We start from the raw sequence: 21,843 nt of genomic DNA, 5'->3' as shown, positions 1-21,843 counted from the left end.
TGAAGTGAGTTCTGAGAGGAATAAATTCACTGCCTAGATTCCCTTTGTGCAGCTGAGGGAGGGACCGAGAAAAGAAGCAAAATTCACCTTACTTTGCCAACAAACAAGAAGTATGGAGTTTTCTTGTAACTCTGCAGATAATTCATTAGGGTAAGGACAAAAGAATTTAGGCCTTTATTTTTATTTCTCTTAAATTCTAATGGTGAATAAGTGTATAAAACAGAAAATCACTCCACAAAGGGAGTTCCCAGGGTATTTAATTCTAACCCTTTGAATGACAAACTGTCTTACAAGTATAGGTGGTAGGGACCATAGGAGTTATTTAATCCAACCAGTATCTGACACTCACATTTCTTCTGTAACACCTGGGCCATTGCCCAGGAATTTGTCTCACATGTGCTTTCTGTAATAGGAAAGTCCCAATGACCAAGAATAAGTGAAGCCACTGGGAGTGGCCTTTTGGGGCTGTGTTTCTTCCTAATCAGTCTTGTTGGAAACTCTGCATCAGCAAGATCTCTACTACTTATTCACAGGACTCAGCACAGCATGCACATATGAGAAACGCCACTCTGCGATCCATATCCTATCTCTCCCAGAATCCGGTGTCCAACTATGAAGCCAAAAGCTATTTTTCAGGTAAGCTGTCTTTTAGAAAAACTTTTTTTTGGGAAATGTAATAATTATCCCCCATGGCATTGTCTTAGCGACTGGAGAATTACTAAGAAGCATCACGTGCTTTCCCATGCTCACTACCATACTTAATCTCAGTTCTTTACACGACTTAACTCAACTCACATTTCTTGAGTTCTAACTTTGGATGAGTGTCTTGCTAAGTGCTCTCTCCTCTTGGGACAAGTTTATTCTGTGAAGGAGCATTTCTTAGTTTTTCACATTTAGTCTCTATATTTCATGGAGTAGCACTTATAGTTCTTACATTTTAGAGAAAGAAACACATTAAAGGTAAGATTATGAATACCTTTCACCTATAAATAGACTATAATCTATCACTACTGGCTGGTTGATTATAGATTTATTGTTAGTTTTTATTTTTGTTTTCACTATGTCTTTCTTATTCTGATCTGGTATTTCTCAAAGTTTCCCATTGCAGTATTCCAACTCATAGGCCCTAAAATCTGGGTCTTCTACAGAAGGGTGTATATGTTTTAACTTTATAATTGATCAGAATTTTGCATTCTATATCATTATTTATTCAATTTAATAAAACATAATATTTTATATGAATATTAATTAAAGTCAGTGTTTATCATGTGACCTAAATCACAGTAGGTCTTCAATAAACAAAGTCTTAGAACTCATCTAGAGTCAAGCTTCAGACTCCTCTTGCTGTGGGTATCCAGTGATGTGTCATCAACAGCCAACTTGCTATGTAAGTCACCAGCAGAGGCATGCCAACAGTGAGGAGAACATATTGAAAAGAAATTGTATATTTTTAAAAAACATGGTAATCATGGAAAAACTAGATTTTTATTGTACTCCCTTATCCATATTCTACATGGAATTAGAGATGTACGAAGTTGGGACCACCATCATATTTTAGTTCTTAAAGCTACTAAAGTGTCTTGGACTTATTAGGGCAGACATGCTAGAAACTCTGCTTTGTAGTATATACTGAAAAGGTATACTATTCTACCTGCTGAGTTATTCTACCTCAAAAAGAGTGAGTTGGAAAGTCAAAAGATTCAGTTTTCTGCTTCACTACACAAAAGAGTCATCATTTATTGAGTACCTACTATGCATCACACGATTTATGTACATCTGTTCCTTTAGGCTTTACCATTATTTCAGTCTTAACATGTGAGGAAATTGATGATTATGGATGCAAAGCTGTGTGCCATGGGTTACACAGCTTCCCCAGAGAAGAACTGAGATTGAAAGCTTGGCCTTTCTGATTCTGGAGCCTGAAAACTTAACCCCTATGTTATACAATCTCTTTATTTTCCTAGTTCAAATGGTTATTTCCAAGTCGGCCTGTGTTAATGCATGTTAGGCAAATCATTTTTAAAACTGTTTCTTCCACTGCAAGCCTCATGTGGATGAGAAAAAAAGTGATAAACAAAATTAAGCCAGAAGACAGAAAGGGGTAGGAAAAATGATTGCACAACCTAAGAAAGAATTTGCAAAATGAGACAACAGAGCTAACCCCCGCCACAAAGGGATGTCAGGAGAACTGATGAAGTAACTGATATAAGCTGTACTATGTTCCTTGGAGGAACTGAGCTTTATAAATAACTGAGGCTATTCTCTTTAAAAGCAAAATAAATGACTGTTGATTGTTTGCTTAACTAGCACAACTTGACCTTTATTGCTAGTGATTTTTTTCTTTCCATAAAAAGCAGAGCCCTTGAGATCATACAGCATCTCCAACATGTGGTGCAGCCCAAAATTTGCATTGAGGGTCCCCAGAAAACCATCTTCATCCCAGACAGCCTCACCCAGGCTAGCACAAGGAGTGCATAGGATAAGCAAAGGGCTGGGTGCCATGGCATTTGTTTTCCATTGAATAGGATTAGGGATTCTGACATGAATGATTAATCACCACATTGCAGACGACTGACGAACACAGGAAAGAGTCCACACGGAATGGATGGTGCACGCAATCTATTCCAAACAGCTGCTGGGTGTTCCTGTCCCTTTGCTTTCTCCAGTTTCCTTAAGTTACTCATTCCTCACTAATCTTTCTCATTCCCTTCCTCCCTTTTCTCTTAACTCTTCTTCTCTCTTTTCACTCTTTCATATCACTTTCTTGTCCCCAGTCCATCTTTGTTAATTCCTTCCCTCTCTTTTCCTCTCTCACTCTCTGTCCCTCCCTCTCTCCCCTCCTCCTCTTCTTCCAACATCACTCCCTTTCTTGTCTTAGTTACACACCGAGCTGTTACCAAGTCTGGAGTCCTGAGGAAAAACAAACTGAAGGCTTTTAAAACAAATGCTCAGGAAGCTGGATTTGAAAACACTGGGCTAAATGACAGCTTTTGCCATCACACCCCTATCATAAGGCAAAGAAGGGGAAAGTGTCCTTCAGCTGCCTGAGGGTGAAGAATATGAACCGAATTGTACAGAGCCAGCCATACATAATTTCATGCAAAGAACACAGTAGTAGGAGCAGAATTTGCATTTCTAGGTGTCTCAAGATCTAGAGGTTTAGAGTAGCCCCTTTTTATGGAAGTAGATTTAAAGGGAGACTATTTCCCAGAAATGTGCCCCAGAAAAAAACATATTATTAGTTTAATCCATTACAATGTGAAATCATTGTAAGTAGAATCTTTTGATGAGGTTGCTTCAGTTAACGTATGGCCCACCTCACTCAGGATGGGTCTTAATCCTATTACTGGAGTCTGTTATAAGCAGAATGAAACTCAGACAGAGAAGAGAAAGCCACAGAAGGAGCTCCAAAAAGAACCCAGAAGAGAAGGAAGAAGCTAGAAGAAGCCACCATATGACATTGCCATGTAACGTGATATGATAGAAGAACCCAACATCAAGGATCACTATTAAGACAGCCTCTGGATGCCACTTTTGGGAAAAAAGACTCTCCTTACTCACACCTCCATTTTTTAATTCTCCTAGCCTCAAACCATGAGCCAGTAAAATTCCATTGCTTAAGCCCACCCATTGCATGATATTTGCTGGAGCAGCCAAGGAAATTAAAAACAGATCTTGGTACCAAGTGCTGCTATGCCAAATACCAAAACTGTAGAAATGGCTTTGGAATTGTGTAATTGGTAGAAGCTGGAAGAATTGTGTGGTATTTGATAGAAAAGGCTTTGATTTCTTTGAAGAGACTCTTAAAAGAAATATGGATGTTAAAGGTACTTCCATTGAAACCTTACAAGGAAATGATGAGTGTGATACTGGAAACCAGAGGAAAGGCAAGCCTTGCTTTAAAGTGGCAGAGAATTTGGCAAAATTCTCTGTTCTAATGTTCTAATGTTGGAAGGAAGGCAGAACTTGAGAGCAATGAACTTGGATATTTAGCTTAGATTTCCAAGATGTGTGTGGAAGATGCAGTCTGGTTTCTTTTTTGCAGCTTATAGTGAAATGCAAGAGGAAAGGGATAAGCTAAGAATTGAGCTTCTAAACACAAAGAAAGCAGAAAATTGATGATTTAGAAAATTCTGAGCCCATCTAGATAGTTTACTATGAGACTAGGATCAGAAATAGCTCTATCATGGCCCTTCCTGAGCTTCTGGAAAGTGAGTCTCCAGAGAACAGTGCTTCATGTGAGGGGATAACTGAACATGAAATAAGTCAGCCATTTCAGTGGAAGTCAACATTAGAAATGCCATATACGTATACAGGGAGGATCCCGGGAAGTTCTACTGTCTGATGGTTTAGATCCCTGTGAACTACATGCAAAAACAATAAGATTTTTGCAAAATTTGTATGAGCAGAACCACTGCCAGCCTGGACAGAAAGGACAAAGAAGGGACAAATTCAAAGAAAATTGGCCTGAAGGGTATAAACAAGGAAGCAGAGGTCCAGACTAAAGAGATCTCTTCAGGCCAAAAGAGCCAGCACACCCAGGTGTGTGGAAAGGGCAGGTCTACCTCTGCACTTGTCCCATTGTTCAGGGAGAGTGTTGTCAGCCCAAAGCTTGGAAATGATGGGTCCTCTGTCCTCTGGTTTTCAGAGAGTCTGACCACCATGTCAAGACTTCGAGAGGGTGTAGTTCACACCAGTGTTCAATGAAAGCATAACCTTTGTGCAAGAACTTGGAAGATGTGGGCCTGCTTCTCCATCAGGCCCAAAGGACAAAACATTGATCCATAGGTGACTCTCAGATATTAAAATCCAATGGAGTTTCTCCTGCTGGGTTTCAGAATTGTTTGGGACCTGTGACACCTGTTTTTGTTCCAATTTATCCTTCTGGAATGGGAATGTCTATCCTATGAGTGTCTTTCCATTGCATATTAGAAGCAGGTTAATTTTTCTCTAGATTTTGTGGGTCCATGGACAAAGGGAAATTGTGCCCCAGAGCAGAAGCATAACATATTTTGATGATACTTTGTACTTGGCATTGTTTCTGAAATGATTTAAGGCTTTGGGGATGTAATGACAGAATGAATATATTTTGTAAATAGAAAGAACAAGTTTTTCTGGGTCCAGAGGAGTGTGGTGGTTTGGAGCTATGTTCTCCAGATAAACATGTTCTTAAAATTAACCCATTCAGGTGGGCATGAGCCCAGTGTAAGTAAGACCTTTTGGTGAGGTTACTTCAGTCAGTGGGTCATAATCCAATTATTTGTAGGCTTTCTAAATCTCTTGGAAAGAGATTTAAATCTCTTGATTTAAGCCAACCCATTGCATGGCATTCTAGGGTTCTCTAGAGAAACAGAATAAGCAGGAAATATCCATAGATCTAAAATTTATAAAAGTGTCTCATATAAATTTTGAGGAACATAGAGACCAAAATCCATAGGACAGGCTGTGAAGCTGATGACTCAGATGAAGGGTCTGGATGAACTCCATGGGAGAGGCTTGCTGCCAAAGAAGGAAGAGAGTCTGTCTCTTCTGAATCTTCCCTAAAAGCCTTTCAGTTATTAGATTAAAACATCATTCATTGCAGAAGACACTCCCCTTGGCTGACTACAAATGTAATCAGCTGTGGATGCAGTCACCTTAATCACGATTCAATTTTATGAAATGTCCTCGTAGTAACAGGCCAGTACTTACCCAACCAGACAAATAGGCATTACCACCTGGCCAAGTTGATGCATGACCCTGACCATGACAGTCCACCCCTTGTCAACTTGGCAGCTATAAACATCACCTTTAACCATACTTAATTTCTAAATAGAGAACTAAAGGACATATTTTTTCCCCTCACCTAATAATGCTCAACTGTCCACTTACAACCAAAAATGCATTACATCTTCCCAGAATAAGGTGCAAGTTCTTGGGTGCATAGTCACTCTTAAACTTGATATCTTACAACTTAAATACTATAATATGAACAAAACAGCATTACAGTCCTTGTTTCTGTAACTGATCATGTGGTCATCATTCATATTGATTACTATCTTCTTCCTCTACCCATTCCATGTTCCATTTACCCTCAGCAAGCATTTCAGATGGCCATAGTTCTTTGCCTGGTAGAGTGACCTAAACCTTCATTCCTGAATTTTCAGAGCCATTAGTAGTCCTCTATGGATTGGGTTGTCACAGTTTTCCATTGATTTTAATCACAGGGCATGGTGGTACTAAAACACACCCTAGGGAATCTCCTATATTCCAGGGAAACTCTTCTTTACCTCCATTGTGTAGTTGCAGTCCTATTTCCCCATGATAGGATCAATAACTCCAGCCAATAAAGTAATCCCTTTCTTTGTTTGTTGATCCAGGGGCAAGAGTAGCCCAAAGTGACCAGGTGGAAGCCTTAGATTCCAGTTCAATGGAATCTTTGTTGTTTCTCCTGGTGGAAGCACTCCCCCTTCTAGAACTAAAACCTGTAGGCCAGCAGAGCTCCAGGTTGCAGGGACAGCAAAAAATTTCCTAGTGGATCACTAGGGATTATAGTGAGTGGTGCCCCTCCCTTTTCCACTCCTTGGTTCCTGGAAGTATGGATCCTGGCTACGGGAGAAACGGCACCATACAGCGGATGTTGATTCAGAGCATACACAGCTTCCTGGAGAACATTACCCCAGCCCTGAAAGGTACTGCTACCTAGTTGGCACTGTAATTGAGTTTTCAAAAGGCCATTCCACCGTTCTATCAATCTAACTGCTTCTGGATGATGGGGAACATGGTGAGACCAGAGATTTCCATAAGCATGTGCCCATTCCAACACTTCACTTGCTGTAAAGTGTGTTCCTTGATCAGAAGCAATGCTGTGTGGAATACCATGGCAATGGATAAGGCATTCTGTAAGTCCACAGATGGTAGTTTTTGCAGAAGCATTGCATGCAAGGAAAGCAAACCCATATCTAGAGTATGTGTTTATTCCAGTTAGAACAAATCACTGCCCCTTCCATGAAGGGAGTGGTTCAATGTAATCAACCTGCCACCATGTAGCTGGCTGGTCACCTTGGGGAATGGTGCCATATAGGGGGCTGAGTGTGGGTCTCTGCTGCTGACAGATTGAGCACTCAGCAGTGACTATAGCTAGGTCAGCCTTGGTAAGTGGAAGTCCATGTTGCTGAGCCCATGTATAACCTCCATCCCTACCACCATGACCACTTTGTTGATGAGCCCATTGGGCAATAAAAGGAGTTGCTGGGGAAAGAGACTGACTGGTATCCACAGAACAGGTCATTTTATCCACTTGATTTTTAAAACCTTCCTCTGCTGAAGTCACCTTCTGGTGCACATTAACATGGGACACCAATATCTTCATGTTTTTAGCCCATTCAGAAAGATCTGTCCACGTACCTCTTTGCCAGACCTCCTTGTTGCCAATTTTCCAATTATGGTCTTTCCAAGTCCCTGACCATCCAGCTAAACCATTAGCAATAGCCCATGAGTCAGTATACAAATGCACCTCTGGCCAGCAAAATGAACAACCAGGTGCACTGTTCAAAGATCTGCCCACTGGGAGGATTTCCCCTCACCACTGTCTTTCAGGGACATCTCAGAAAGGGATTGCAGTGCTGCAGCTGTCCACTTTTGGGTGGTACCTGCATATCATGCAGAACCATCTGTAAACTCAGTCAATTCACTGTAAGGAACTCCCCAAGAGGCCACAGCTCTGCTCTTGGAAAGAGAAGGTAATGTGGCAGGAGTGGGGACTGTGGGCATTTGGGCCACTCTCTCATGTAACTTACTTGTGCCTTCAGGACCTGCTCTGGCCCTATCTCATATATGCCTGTGGTAGTTAGGTTCAGGTGTCAACTTGGTCAGGTAAATGTGCCTAGTTCTGTTGCTGTGGACATGAGCCAATGGTACATGAACCTCATCTGTTGCTCATTATATCTGCAGTCAGCTAAAAGGCGTGTCTGCTGTAATGAATGACATTTGAATTAATTGGCTGGTGATTAAATGAGAGACCTCAATGTAGCACAGCCCAAGCAGCTCAGCATACCTCATCTCGGCACTCACAGCTCAGTCCAGGCCTTTGGAGATGCAGAAAGGAATCACCCCGGGGAAAGATGTTGGAACCCAGAGGCCTGGAGAGAAGGCCAGCAGAGATAGCTTTGCACTTTACTATGTAAGAAAGAACCTCAGTTGAAAATTAGCTGCCTTTCTTCTGAAGAACTAATGAAATAAATGTCTTTTTATTAAAAGCCAATCCATCTCTGGTGTGTTGCATTCCAGCAGCTAGCAAACTAGAATAATACTGTTTCCATTTTATGATGAAGTGCTGCTGTACAAGCCCAATTTTATGCCTTGGTGGGTCAGACAACACCCAGCTCCTTATAGGCAACTCAGATCTCATGGTAACTTGGTGGCCCATGGTTTAGCATTCAGTCTCTACTAACGCCCAGTAGCAGACCAAAAGCTGTTTCTCAAAAGGAGAATAGTTATTTTTAGCAGATGGTAAAGCTTTGCTCCAAAAGGTCTGTATTGCAGTTCTCCTATAGGGGCCTGCTGATGGCTCCAAACAGCATCTGTATTTGCCACTGACACTTCCAGCACCATTAGATCTGCTGGACCATATGGTCTAAGCAGCAGAGTAGCTTGTGCAGCAACCTGGACCTGTCACAGAGCCTCCTCCTGTTCATGTCCCCACTCAAAATTAGCAGCTTTTCTGGTCACTCAATAAATTGGCTGGAGTAGCACACCCAAATGAGGAATATGTTGCCACCAATATCCAAAGACATGAAATAGGTGTTGTTCCTCTTTTTTGGTCATAGAAGGGTCCAGATGCCAAAACTTATCCTTCACCTTAGAAGGGATATCTCTACATGCCCCACACCACTGGACACCTAGAAATTTGACTGAGGTGGAAGGTCCTTATATTTTTGTTGGATTTATCTCCCATCCTCTGACATGCAAATGCCTTACCAATAAGTCTAGAGTAGTTTCTACTTCTTGCTCACTAGGTCCAATCAGTATGATATCATCAATGTAATGGACTAGTGTGATATCTTATGGAAGGAAGGAATGATCAAGGTCCCTGCAGACAATATAATGACATAGGGCTGGAGAGTTAATATACCCCTGAGGTCGGACAGTGAAAGTGTATTGCTCGCCTTGCCAGCTGAAAGCAAACTATTTCTGGTGGTCCTTACTAACAGCTACTGAGAAAAAATCATTTGTCAGATCAATAGCTGCATACCAGGTACCAGGGGATGTATCGATTTTCTCAAGCAATGATACCACATCTGGAACAGCAGCTGCAGTTGGAGTTATCACCTGGTTGAGCTTATGGTAATCCACCATCATGGTCCAAGACCCATTTGTTTTCTGGACAGGCCAAATAGGAGAGTTGAATGAGCATGTGATGGGAATCACCACCCCTGCATCCTTCAAGTCCTTAAGAGTGGCAGTGATCTCTGCAATCCCTCCAGGAATCCAGTATTGCTTCTGATATACTCTTTTGTTAAGTAGGGGCAGTTCTAGTGGTTTCCACTTGGACTTTACCACCGTAGTAGCCCTCACTCCATGAGTTAGAGAGCCAATGTACAGATTCTGCCAGTTGCTCTGTGTATCTATTCCAATTATGCATTCTGGAACTGGGGAAATAACTACAGGATGGGTCCAGGGGCCCACTGGAGCCACTTTGAGATGAGGTTGAGTTAAAATTCCATTGATCTTCTGACTTCCATAAGCCCCCACTCTGACTGGTGGAACAGAGTAATGTTTTGGGTTCCCCGAAATTAATGTCACTTTTGAACCAGTGTCTAATAATCCCTGACATATCTGATCATTTCCTTTTCCCCAATGCACAATTACCCTGGGAAAAGGCCATCAGTCTCTTTGGGGAAGACTTGAAGGAAGATTAACAGTATAAATTTGTGGCAGTGCAACAGGGTTCTCCCCCAAAGGGACCTGGCTTCCCCCTCATTCAAGGGGCTCTGGGTTTGTAAACTGCCTCAAGTCTGGAAGTTGATTAAGGGGCCATGACTTTCTGTTTTTGTAATTCAATTTAGGCTGCTGTTCATTTGACCTAGAACTCTTTTGTTTATACAGCTCAAACAAGAATTTAGTAGACTGCCCATCTTTTGTACTTCTAGGAACCCCATGATCTGCTAGCCAGTGCTACAAGTCTCTGTGAGTCAGATTATTTTGACTCCTGCTTAAAGTCTGCTGTCTATTATGACAGCCACGCCCACCTTGTCTTTGGTGATTAAGTGTTGCCACCTGGCTTCTGCTAGCTCCAGATCCAGTCATTCCCATCGTATTTAAGGATTCCAGCTCAGTGGCAGCTGTTCCCACATAAAATCTGACCTACAGAGAAGTGCAAGTACAGAACTGTTCGGGGATGATGGTGCTAGTCTCACAAATTTATTTCTCACGGTTCTGGTAAAAGATGCATCCTCTGGATATTCCTGGGGTATAAGAGTAGGCTTTCCATGATAAATTCACTCCAAGATTCCAATCTCTCTAAGTCTCTGGATCCCTTCATCCATATTATACCAGGGCAGTTCTGGCATTTCAACCTCAGATAATGTCAGCCACCTTTTGATCCATGTTTCAGCCAACCATCCAAACAAACTCTTAATGCCTTTTCTAACCCCTTGAGTTATAACATTGAATGCAGAATCTCTGCTGAGTGGGCTCATGTCAATCAATTCAGTCTGACCCAGCTTTATATTTCTCCCACCATTATCCCACACCCTTAAAATCCATTGCCACACATATTTACCTGATTTCTATCTATATAAGTTGAAAAACTCACACAGTTCTTTTGGGTATAACATACCTCCTCATGGGTGATACTTTGTACCTCATCTTATGGGGCCTGTCTGGACTTTAGTCTAGTTGTAGATCTGGAAGAAATGAGAGATGGTAGGGGTGGGTCATGAAAGGAATTAGAAGTATCTTCCAAGCCATTTGCTCTAGGGCATTCATTTTCAGTTTCATCTGGTGAAACAAGATTAATCACTCTAGGGATAATCCCTTCAGGTGGAGGCTGGGTGGCCAAATCCTCAGGGCAGGTTGGAAGTGGGGTGGACTGAAGGTGGGGTGGCTGTGTTCTCAGGGCAGACTATTACAGAGTTATCTAGAGAAGACTCAACATGACCTAGGGTTTCAACTTCTCCACTGACGTCATTATCAATCCATATGTCACTATCCCATTTTTCAGGGTCCCATTCCTTTCCTATCAATGCCCTCACTTTAACAGCAGACACCATGCAAGACTGAGATTTCAGTTTATGTTGTAAAGTTGCTACTCTAACAATAAGATTCTGAGTCTGATTTTTGGAGATCTCAAGTCTACAGCCACAGGAAAAAAGATTTTCCTTCAGGACACTCATAGAAACATTTACATCTGTCAGATGGTATGCAAGCTTCCATTTGAAGCCTTTAGCCCATCCCTTTCACTTATTATGCATACAGTGTATCTAACAACCAGCCAACATCTGTATACCTCTTATTTCCACAAAACTCCATAAAAGTGTCAAAAACATTATCCCCCAGAGCCTGACTTTGTACAAGTGAAGCATTAGAAGAATCAAATGGTGATGTTTTGACTATCTCTTTTGCCAACCACACCATGGATTGGCAGAATCATTCTGATTATGGGAATCAAAGTCCTTAGTGCCTTTGAGTCCAGTCAGAGTAGAAAACCAATCATAAAAAAAACATTTTTAAAGGCAGGCCACAGTAGCTCAGCAGGCAGAGTTCTTGCCTGTCATGCTGGAGACTTGGGTTCAATTCCTGATGCCTGCCCATGCAATAAATAAATAAGACCCATTTTTAAGATTCTGTTTTTTAAGAACCACCCCACTCCTGGTACCAAGCTATATTAGCTAGGGCTCTCTAGAGAAAAAGAATCGGCAGGAAATATCCACAAATATAAAATTTATAAAAGTGTCTCACATAACTTTTGAGGAATGTAAAGTCTAAAATCCGTAGAGTGGGCTGTGATGCTGATGACTCCAGTGAAGGGTCTGCATGAACTCCATAGGAGAGACTTGCTGCTGAAGAAGGAAGGGAGACTATCTCTTATGGTTTCTTCTTAAAAGCCTTCCAGTGAGTAGATTAAACATCACTCATTGCAGAAGACACCCCCCTTGGCTGATAACAAATGCAATCAGCTGTGGATGCAGCTGATGTGATCATGATTTAATTCTATGAAATGTCCTCATAGTAACAGACAAGCCAGCACATGTCAAACCAGACAAATCGGCACCACCATTTGGCCAAGTTGACACATGAACCTGACCATGACACATGGTGTTTGCTTAAGTAGCCAAGGAAACTAAAGCAATCCTCATAGTTCTTTTTATTTCTGTGGGTTCAAGAACAAAGTTCCCCTTTACATTTTTGATTGTAGTTATTCATGTCCACTCTCAGTCTAGATAAAGTTTTGTTGATTTTATTGATCTTTTCAAAGAGCCAATTTTTGGTTTTGTTGATTCTCTCTACTGTTTTTTATTCTCCATTTCATTTTTCTCTACTCTACCCATTGTTATTTCCTTCCTTCTCCTTGCTTTGGGGTTAGTTTGCCCTTCTTTTACTAGATCCCATGGTTTTGAAGTTAGATCTTTGACATGGTTTTTCTTCTTATTTAATACAGGAATTTACAGCTATAAATTTCTGTCTCATAAATTGCCATATCCCATAAATTTTGGTATGCTGTGGTATCATTTTCAATCACCTCAAGATTATTTCATAATTTCCCTGGTGTTTTCTTCTTTGACCCATTGGTCAAAATACATTGTTTAATTTCCATATATTTTTGAAATTTTTATTTCTCTCTCTGTTATTCATGTTTAGCTTAATTCCAGTGTTGTTGGAGAAGATACATTGTATATTTTCCATATTTTTTAACTTACTGAGTCTTTGTTTTGTGACCTAATGCATGGTCTATACTGGAGATTGATCCATGTGCACTAGAGAAGAGTGTGCATTTTGTTGATGTGGGGTGAAGTGTTCTCTATATGTCTGTTCAGTCTATTTGGTTTAGAGTATCACTCAAATCTTTTATTTTTTTTTTTTAGTGGCCTTCTGTCTAGCTATTATATTCATTATGGAAAGTGGTGTATTGAAGTCTCCTACTATTAATGTTGAAACATCTATTTCACCTATCTAATCTGCCAATATTTGCTGCATATATTTCAGGGCTTTGCTTTTAGTACATATATTTGTAATTGCCATGTCTCCTTGTATAATTGATGCTTTTATCAGTATATAATGACCTTCTTTGACCCTCATAACAATTTTATCTGATATTGGTATAGCTACTGCAGCTCTCTTCTGGTTTCTACCTGCATGGTAAATTTTTTCCATCCTTTCACTTTCAATATACTGTGTCTTTGAATTTAAGGTGAGTCTCTTAAGAACAGCATTAGTTGAGTCATGTTTTTTATCCTTTCTGACAATCTCTCTTTCTAACCAACAAGTTTAATCCATTTACATTTAAGGCAACTACTGATAAAGCATGCAATTCTTTGTCCTTTTGTTTATTTTGTGTATATAAGTCTTATACATTTTTTGGCCCTCAATTTTTCCATTAATGCCTACTTTCATGCTTATATATATTTTTCTTTTTTTTTTTTTTGGATTGTAACATTTTGAATCCCATCTCATAATTTCAGTATATATATTTTTAGATATTTCCTTTTGGTTACCATAGAGCTAATTTTCTTTATGTTAGATTTATTTATTTATTAAACATAACAACATACAAACACAAACATTCTTACCATATGATCATTCCATTCTTGATATATAATCAATAACTCACAATATCATCACATAGTTGTATATTCATCATCATGATTATTTCTTAGAACATTTGCATCAATTCAGAAAAAGAAATAAGAAAACAGAAAAAATTTGTACATACCATACCCCTTTCATTGATCACTAGCATTTCAATCTACTAAATTTATTTTAGCATTTGTTCCCCCATTGTTTATTTATTTTTAATCCATATGTTTTACTCATCTGTTGATAAGGTAGATAAAAGGAGCATCAGACACAAGATTTTCATAATCACAAAGTCACATTGTGAAAGTTCTGTCATTATACAATCACCTTCAAGAAACATGGCTACTGAAACACAGCTCTACATTTTTCAGGCAGTTTCCTCCAGCCTCTCCATTACACCTTAACTAAAAAGGTGATATCTATATAATGTGCAAGAATAACTTCCAGGATAACCTCTTGACTTTGTTTGGAATCGCTCAGCCATTGACACTTTATTTTGAATCATTCGCTCTTCCCCCTTTTGGTCAAGAAGTTTTTCTTAATCTCTTGATGCTGAGTCCCAGTTCATTCTAGGATTTCTGTCCCATATTTCCAGGAAGGTCCACACCCCTGGGAGTCATATACCATGTAGAAAGGGGGAGGGCAGTGAGTTTGTTTGTCTTGTTGTAGAGAGAGAGGCCACATCTGAGCAACAAAAGAGGTTCTCGGGGGGTGACTCTTAGGCCTAATTTTAAGTAGGTTTAGACTAACCTTTGTGGGGTTAAGTTTCATATGAACAAACCCCAAGATTGGGGGCTCAGCCTATTACTTTGGTTGTCTCCACTGCTTATGAGAATATCAAGAATTCTCTACTTGGGGAAGTTGAATTTCCCCCCTTTCTTGCCATTCCCCCAAGGGGACTTTGCAAATACTTTTTTATTCACTGTTCAAATCACCATAGAGCTAAAATTTAACATCCTCAATAACTAATATTTACATTTGAGTTGATACAAATTGACTTAAATAATGTACATATGCATTGTTCTTATACCTCTCCATTTCCCCACTTTTTTTGTAAATATTACAAATTATGTCTTTATACATTTTTACATACAAAACTATTTATTTTAAGTACTTTTTTAATTTCAGGTGCAGCTTCATTCAGTGTTTTAACATAGTTACATTACAATTAGGTATTATTGTGCTGTCCATTTTTGAGTTTTTGTGTCTAGTCCTGTTGCACAGTCTGTATCCCTTCAGCTCCAATTACCCATTATCTTACCCTGTTTCTAACTCCTGCTGGTCTCTGTTACCAATGATATATTCCAAGTTGATTCTTGAATGTCGGTTCACATCAGTGGGACCACACAGTATTTGTCCTTTAGTTTTTGGCTAGACTCACTCAGCATAATGTTCTCTAGGTCTATCCATGTTATTACATGCTTCATAAGTTTATTCTGTCTTAAAGCTACATAATATTCCATTGTAGGTATACACCTCAGTTTGTTTAGCCACTCGTCTGTTGATGGACATTTTGGCTGTTTCCATCTCTTTGCAATTATAAATAATGCTGCTATAAACACTGGTGTGCAAATGTCTGTTTGTGTCTTTGCCCTTAAGTCCTTTGAGTAGATACCTAGCAGTGGTATTGCTGGGTCATAATCCATTCTGCCAGTCTATGTCTTTTGATTGGGGAATTCAGTTCATTAACTTTTACTGTTATTACTGTTTGGACAATATTTTCCTCTACCATTTTGGCTTTTGTATTATATATATCATATCTGATTTTCCTTCTTTCTACACTTTACTCCATACCTCTCTCTTCTGTCTTTTCGTATCTGACTCTAGTGCTCCCTTTAGTATTTCTTGCAGAGCTGGTCTCTTGGTCACAAATTCTCTCAGTGACCTTTTGTCTATAAATGCTTTAATTTCTCCTTCATTTTTGAAGGACAATTTTGTTGGATATAGAAGTCTTGGTTGGCAGTTTTTCTCTTTTAGTAATTTAAATATATCATCCCACTGTCTTCTAGCTTCCATGGTTTCTGCTGAGAAATCTACACATAGTCTTATTGGGTTTCCCTTGTATGTGACAGATTGTTTTTCTCTTGCTGCTTTCAAGATCCTCTCTTTCTCTTTGACCTCTGACATTCTAACTAGTAAGTGTCTTGGAGAACGCCTATTTGGGTCTATTCTCTTTGGGGTGCGCTGCACTTCTTGGATCTGTAAATTTAGGTCTTTCATAAGAGTTGGGAAATTTTCAGTGATAATTTCTTCCATTAGTTTTTCTCCTCCTTTTCCCTTCTCTTCTCCCTCTGGGACACCCACAACACATATATTTTTGCGTTTCATATTGTCATTCAGTTCCCTGATCCCCTGCTCAAGTTTTTCCATTCTTTTCCCTATAGTTTCTGTTTCTTTTTGGAATTCAGATGTTCCATCCTCCAGTTCACTAATTGTAGCTTCTGTCTCTTTAAATCTACCATTGTAGGTATCCATTGTTTTTTCCATCTTTTCTACTTTGTCCTTCACTCCCATAAGTTCTGTGATTTGTTTTTTTCAGATTTTCTATTTCTTCTTTTTGTTCAGCCCATGTCTTCTTCATGTCCTCCCTCAATTTATTGATTTGATTTTTGAAGAGTTTTTCCATTTCTGTTCGTATATTCAGCATTAATTGTCTCAGCTCCTGTATCTCATTTGAACTTTGGTTTGTTCCTTTGACTGGGCCATATCTTCAATTTTCCGAGCGTGATCCATTATTTTCTGCTGGTGTCTGGGCATTTGATCAGATTTCCCTGGGTGTGGGACCCGGCTGGTTGAAAGGTTTTTCTGTGAAATCTCTGGGTTCTGTTTTTCTTTTCCTGCCCAGTAGGTGGCACTCATCTGTCTGCGGGTCCCACCAGTAAAAGATGCTGTGACTCCTTTAACTTGCCAATCCAAATCTCGCAGTCAGCCCGGGAAACCGCGCGTGGAGGGGGGTCGCTGGCCACCGCGGCTTGGGGGAGTGCCGGTCCTAATTGCCCAGCTGGCCCAAGATGCCAAGCGTGGCAGGAGGGCCCCGCTATCCAACGTTCCCAGTGAGACCGGGAAGCCACGTGTGTGGAAGGGACCCCAGTCGCCAGCAGCCCCGGCCCGGGAAAGCATGGGCCCCTCGGGTATCTCACCGCAGCGGATTCTCCCTGCCCGTTCAGCCATTCCAGAATGGGGTACGCTGTCTTTTTGTCTCTGTCGTGGCTCCGGGAGGTGTTTCATATTGTTTCTGTTTCTTTAGTTGCTGTTCTCTTAAGTACTTTTTATGTTTGCATTTTAACACTTGTAAGAAAAAAGCAGTTGAACTACATGCAGAAATTTACTATGCAATAGAGTGGCACTTATATTTACCCATATGGTTACTTTTACAAGAGTTCTTTATTTCTTTTTGCTGCTTTAATCCCTTGTCCTGTGTTATTTCCTTTCAGTCTGAAGAACTCCCTTTAGCATTGCTGATGGGGCAGGTCCAGTGATAATGAACTCCCTCAGCTTTTGTTTATCTAGGAATATTTTAATCTCTCCTTCATTTTTGAAAGAAAGTCTTACTAAATGTAAAATTCTGGCTCTCAATTGTTTTCTTTCAGCACTATGAATATTACATAAAACTACCCTCTTGCTTCTGATTCTTTCTTCTGCCACTTCCAATCTTCTGTTGAAACCATGTAGGACATGTTCATTTCAGTTCATGCGTTCCTCAATTCTAGTATTTCTCTGTAAAGGTTCCCATATTGTTCATTCTTTGTTTTCCTTATCTCCTTTCATTCTTCCTCCTTGTTCTCCTTTATTCACTTGAACATATTAAAGAGAATTAAAAAAAACAAAGTCTGATCCTCTTTGTTGATGGTTTCTGGATTTTTTTTTTCATGTTCTTTTGGGTGGACAACATTTCCTGTTTCTTTGTTTGTCTTGTAATGTTTTGTTGCACACTTTCTGTTTTAATATTTTAAAGTGGTAATGCTGGGATTCTGTCCTTGAACTGTCTGTTCCTTAAGTTAACATCCAGATAGTGATATATCAGAGATTTCCTTGAATCCCAGGAGCTAATCAAAATAAACAAAACAAAGCAAAAACACCTTTCACAGTCTTTGTGAATTGGTTGGTAATCTCCTTCAAAGATTAGCTGTTCTATCAAGAGCTGATCAAGACAAATGCAAAGTGTAAAGTCCTCTGTCTTACTGAACCTATGTTGAACCACAAAGCCTGCTTCTATTTCTGGGTTTGTGCTTGCTCCTGGCTTTGGAAATTCCCCCATTTACAGTTTACAGAAGTTCCAGTGCATGCCCTCTCTACTTCCTTTGAGATAGACTTTCACCCTTTCCTGACTGCTCTCTTGTGAGATACAATGCAAGTAGTGCTTTGCCTCAGGCCACTTTGACTTAATTCTTTCTTACACTGTCCCAGGTGTCTGCAAGCCACTTCCCTGCCTTCAGGGTAAATTCTGGGAGGAGAAACTAAGGCATGTTCCCCAATTTGGTCCCTTAGATTTCTACCCAAATAATTGACACTTACATACATAATCCCCCAGACCATTCTGCTCTTTCTGTATCAAGACCCACAATAGGAACAAAAGCTGACTCCATCCTGTATTGTGGAGGGGGATGGGAGGCAGCCAGTTTGCAAAAACTGTGAAAGGCGTTTTTGGTTTGGTTTGTTTTGATTAACTCCTGGCATTCAAGAAAATCTCTAGGGTATCGACTAGCTGGATCCAAACCTAACAGACAGCTCAAGGACTGAAGCAAGGGTGCCAGCAGCTTCTATGGCTTTTGAAGTTGAATTTTCTAGATTCAACACCTTGTAGTTCTTTTCCATAGTTTCGAGGAAGGTTACTGTCTTTAAGATCCATCTGCTGTCTTTCCCCAAGGGCAATTGGAGCAATGGCTACCCTCATAGCCATCTCCCTAGCAATCTGAAGTAGCTAATCAAAACAAAAAATAATCATACATACCTAGAATTTGGAGGACTATGTCTTTATGTCCCTCCCTGGCATTGGCAAACTGCACAGGGAACCTATGCTGCAGTCTCCACGGCTGCCCACCATAAGACTGGATTATAGGTGATCGAAGCTACTGCGGAGAGGGCAGAACTCACTTGTATTTACCACAGTTTAGCAATCTGTTCCTCCTACTCTTCCCTGGATGATGCACCATATTCCACGATGTTACAGATTCAAAATAATAGATTTAGATAGTTCCTGCCTGTTTAGTTGTTTTAGTGGAGGGACTGTTTCCTAGAGCTTCTTTGCCATCTTTGTACAATCCTCTCCTCCCCCCTCTACTTTTATTTCCTTTTTTCCCTCATATCCAGATATGAATTTTCTTGCATGTGGCAACAACTATAAAAGCTATGAATGTCCTAAATTGCAATAAAGTGAAACAACCTCAAGTGTTACGCTCTCTAGTGTGCTGGTTTTGTAAATGGAGTTAGCACTTTGAAACCAGTGTCTTGAAATCCAAGACTGGCTTTTTCAGACACTGGCCCAATAGATGAAAGGTACTGAAGTTACTGATTCTTACTCATTCATAGCAAGAGATCCTGACTATGCTGCTGACCCCACCCACTGTTTATATAGCCCTGTGGGAAAAATTGCCTCAATGTATTTGAGAATCTACTTCAAGCATAATCCTGCAAGGGGGAATGAAGGACATTTGTCTTTTATGAGTAAATACAATCTTAAAGCCCATGGATAGTTGATTGCTGTAATATGCATGGTCCCCAAAAGCTGAGCTGTCACATTTAGCTAAAGGATGGGAACAAGTAAAACTTTGTAAATATCAAAGTTTAACATTTTTCCAGTAACATTAATTCACCTACCCTGTATATAATTTCTTAGATTACTCATTAGACTGGTAAAATATAGAATATAGCTTTATATAGAATAGGAAAAATATGGCTGATTGTATATGACTTAGTTTCTCAGGTTTTGTATCTCCTAACTTTTTTTTAAATAAATTCTTAGTATAAATTTGTTTCTGACTGCTTAATTAGCATGATTTTTGCATATAATTTCCCTAGTGGTTTTTTTTTAAAGAAAGTATGACTAGAGCAAAGGAACTACCAGTATTTAATAATGTTTGAATTTAATTATTCTGCATAGATTTCGAGGTTAAAGTGGTGACCAGAGTGACTGTGTGAGGAGTAGATATCATTCATTTTGTTTCTGCTGCTGTATATATAGAGGCTTCTATCCAGGCTTACCTGAACAGACAAGAGAGAAAAACTGAGAGCAGAATAAGGTTTCTCTGTTCTCCTCTCTCAACCTCCCCTTGAGAGCTTTCTTTTTATAAAGTTTTAATACTTTACCCAGAGACTTCGCTGGGTGAAGACCTCAGATTCAACATGAGAGTTCCTACCTCCTCCATCAGAACCTAGACCTATTATAGACCTTAACCTAAATAAATGCCTTGCTCTCTGCCACACAATCATTGGGTTAATCTGAGAGAAGCTGGAAATTGATACATAGTAGAATATCACTGGAATTTGAATATTTCACTGAAACCCTCTTACCATAAATTTCTTCATCTATAGTGGGAACAAACCACTTAATTCATAGGATTGTATTGAATAAATGAAATTGAGTTATAATTTAAATGAAAGTGGCTAGAACATTGTTTTGCTTTGTTTTCTACATCTTCACAACAGCCCTCCCCCCCACACACACAAGACATATTACAGGAGGATCACAATGCTGAGACGGGTGTAAGAGATGACTTTCATGAGTAAATACAATCTTAAAGCCCAGGGTAGTTGATTGCTGTAATATGCATGTTCATGGGACATTGGGCATAGTTGAATGTTTATTATACATCATAGACTGGAACATCCCAACACTTTTCCAACCATAGCTGAAAGCAGTGGATATTAACAATATTCATTAAAAGGCACACCTTAATGTAACAACAGAAATTCATTTGCACAAAGCCTGATGTAGAGTGCATTGTAATTGAGCAGAAACTCACTTTGGGAAGCAGGGCTTGAAAATCTGTCAACTGCTGTCATGAAAGCAAGGAAATCCAACATCTTTCACACACACAGTAAAAGCCTTGAACACAGATTGAGGTTCCTTGGGAGCCTAGAAAGGGCACCCATGTTTTACTGAGGGCCCATTCAGGCTAAAGTTGCTGACAACTGAGTTCTCCCAGGGAAATGCTGTCAGAAATCTTGCTTTTCTTCTGTCAGGACAAATTTAAACATCAGGTTTAGGAAAGAAGGACCAATTGCCTAAGTAAAATTTCGGAGGATAGCCGATCTGAATTTATGGTGACAGTATCTAAGGTCCAACTGCTCTTATTAGCCATTTAGGATCCTTACTTTGTTCGCTCCAATACAAACAAATTGTGAGGAGAAAAAAAAAAATCAGTTAAATTAAATCATGAAGAAATAATTAGATCTGATTTTCAAAGTAAACATTTATTTAAGCTTTTCCAACCCTCTTCTCTGACCACAAACAAAGAGACACAAAGATTTGTTTCAACATTCATTTGAAGTGTCTGCTCTGGAAATGTGGGCTGAAGTCCATAACTCTTCAGGCAGGTTTGGCAACTAATTTTAGGAAATGAGCATTAAAGGCCCTCTTTTATCTTCATTTTTCTTGATATCTAGGAAATGTGGGACCTATATTTTGCTCCTAGAATCTCTAATGTGTAGCACAGTGCCAACATAGAACATTTGTTTGGTAAACTTTTTGTGAACTGATGGGTGAAATATGTACATATGAGTCATTTACCAACTTCAATCCCCTAAATTTATGTTTCTGTCTGTCTATCTATCTATCTATCTATCTATCTAATCTCTATATATGTATGCCCACACAGACATATACACAGGGATTTGTGTGTAGAAGCATGTATGTGTGTAATTTAATATATTTATACTTTTTCATGTTTGCCTCTTCAAATAAATTGACATTATTACATTACTTACTCTCCCTTAAGGAAAAGTAACCATACGTGATCATGTGAACATTATTCACCATGGCTCTTTCACTAAAAATTACAAAGAAAGCTATTCAACACATTTAAAAAGTAAGCTTTTCTTATTTCCTACTCTTTTTCTTTTTTTCCA

At 39.6% G+C, this 21,843-nt stretch overlaps 1 long non-coding RNA gene across 1 annotated transcript in view; it reads left to right on the top strand.

The window, feature by feature from the left end:
- The first annotated feature begins 485 nt into the window (after nucleotides 1-485).
- Nucleotides 486-21,843, top strand: part of LOC143680194 (uncharacterized) — a 146,104-nt gene continuing 124,746 nt past the window's right edge. Inside the window, exon 1 of the long non-coding RNA XR_013174042.1 lies at nucleotides 486-636. This is a non-coding gene — a long non-coding RNA (uncharacterized LOC143680194). The remainder of the gene's footprint in view (nucleotides 637-21,843) is intronic.

The sequence above is a fragment of the Tamandua tetradactyla genome, chromosome 4 (assembly GCF_023851605.1).
Source record: "Tamandua tetradactyla isolate mTamTet1 chromosome 4, mTamTet1.pri, whole genome shotgun sequence".
Taxonomy (NCBI): domain Eukaryota; kingdom Metazoa; phylum Chordata; class Mammalia; order Pilosa; family Myrmecophagidae; genus Tamandua; species Tamandua tetradactyla.
The sequence above is the reverse complement of the archived record's forward strand: the minus strand, read 5'-3'. Positions and strand labels throughout refer to the sequence as shown.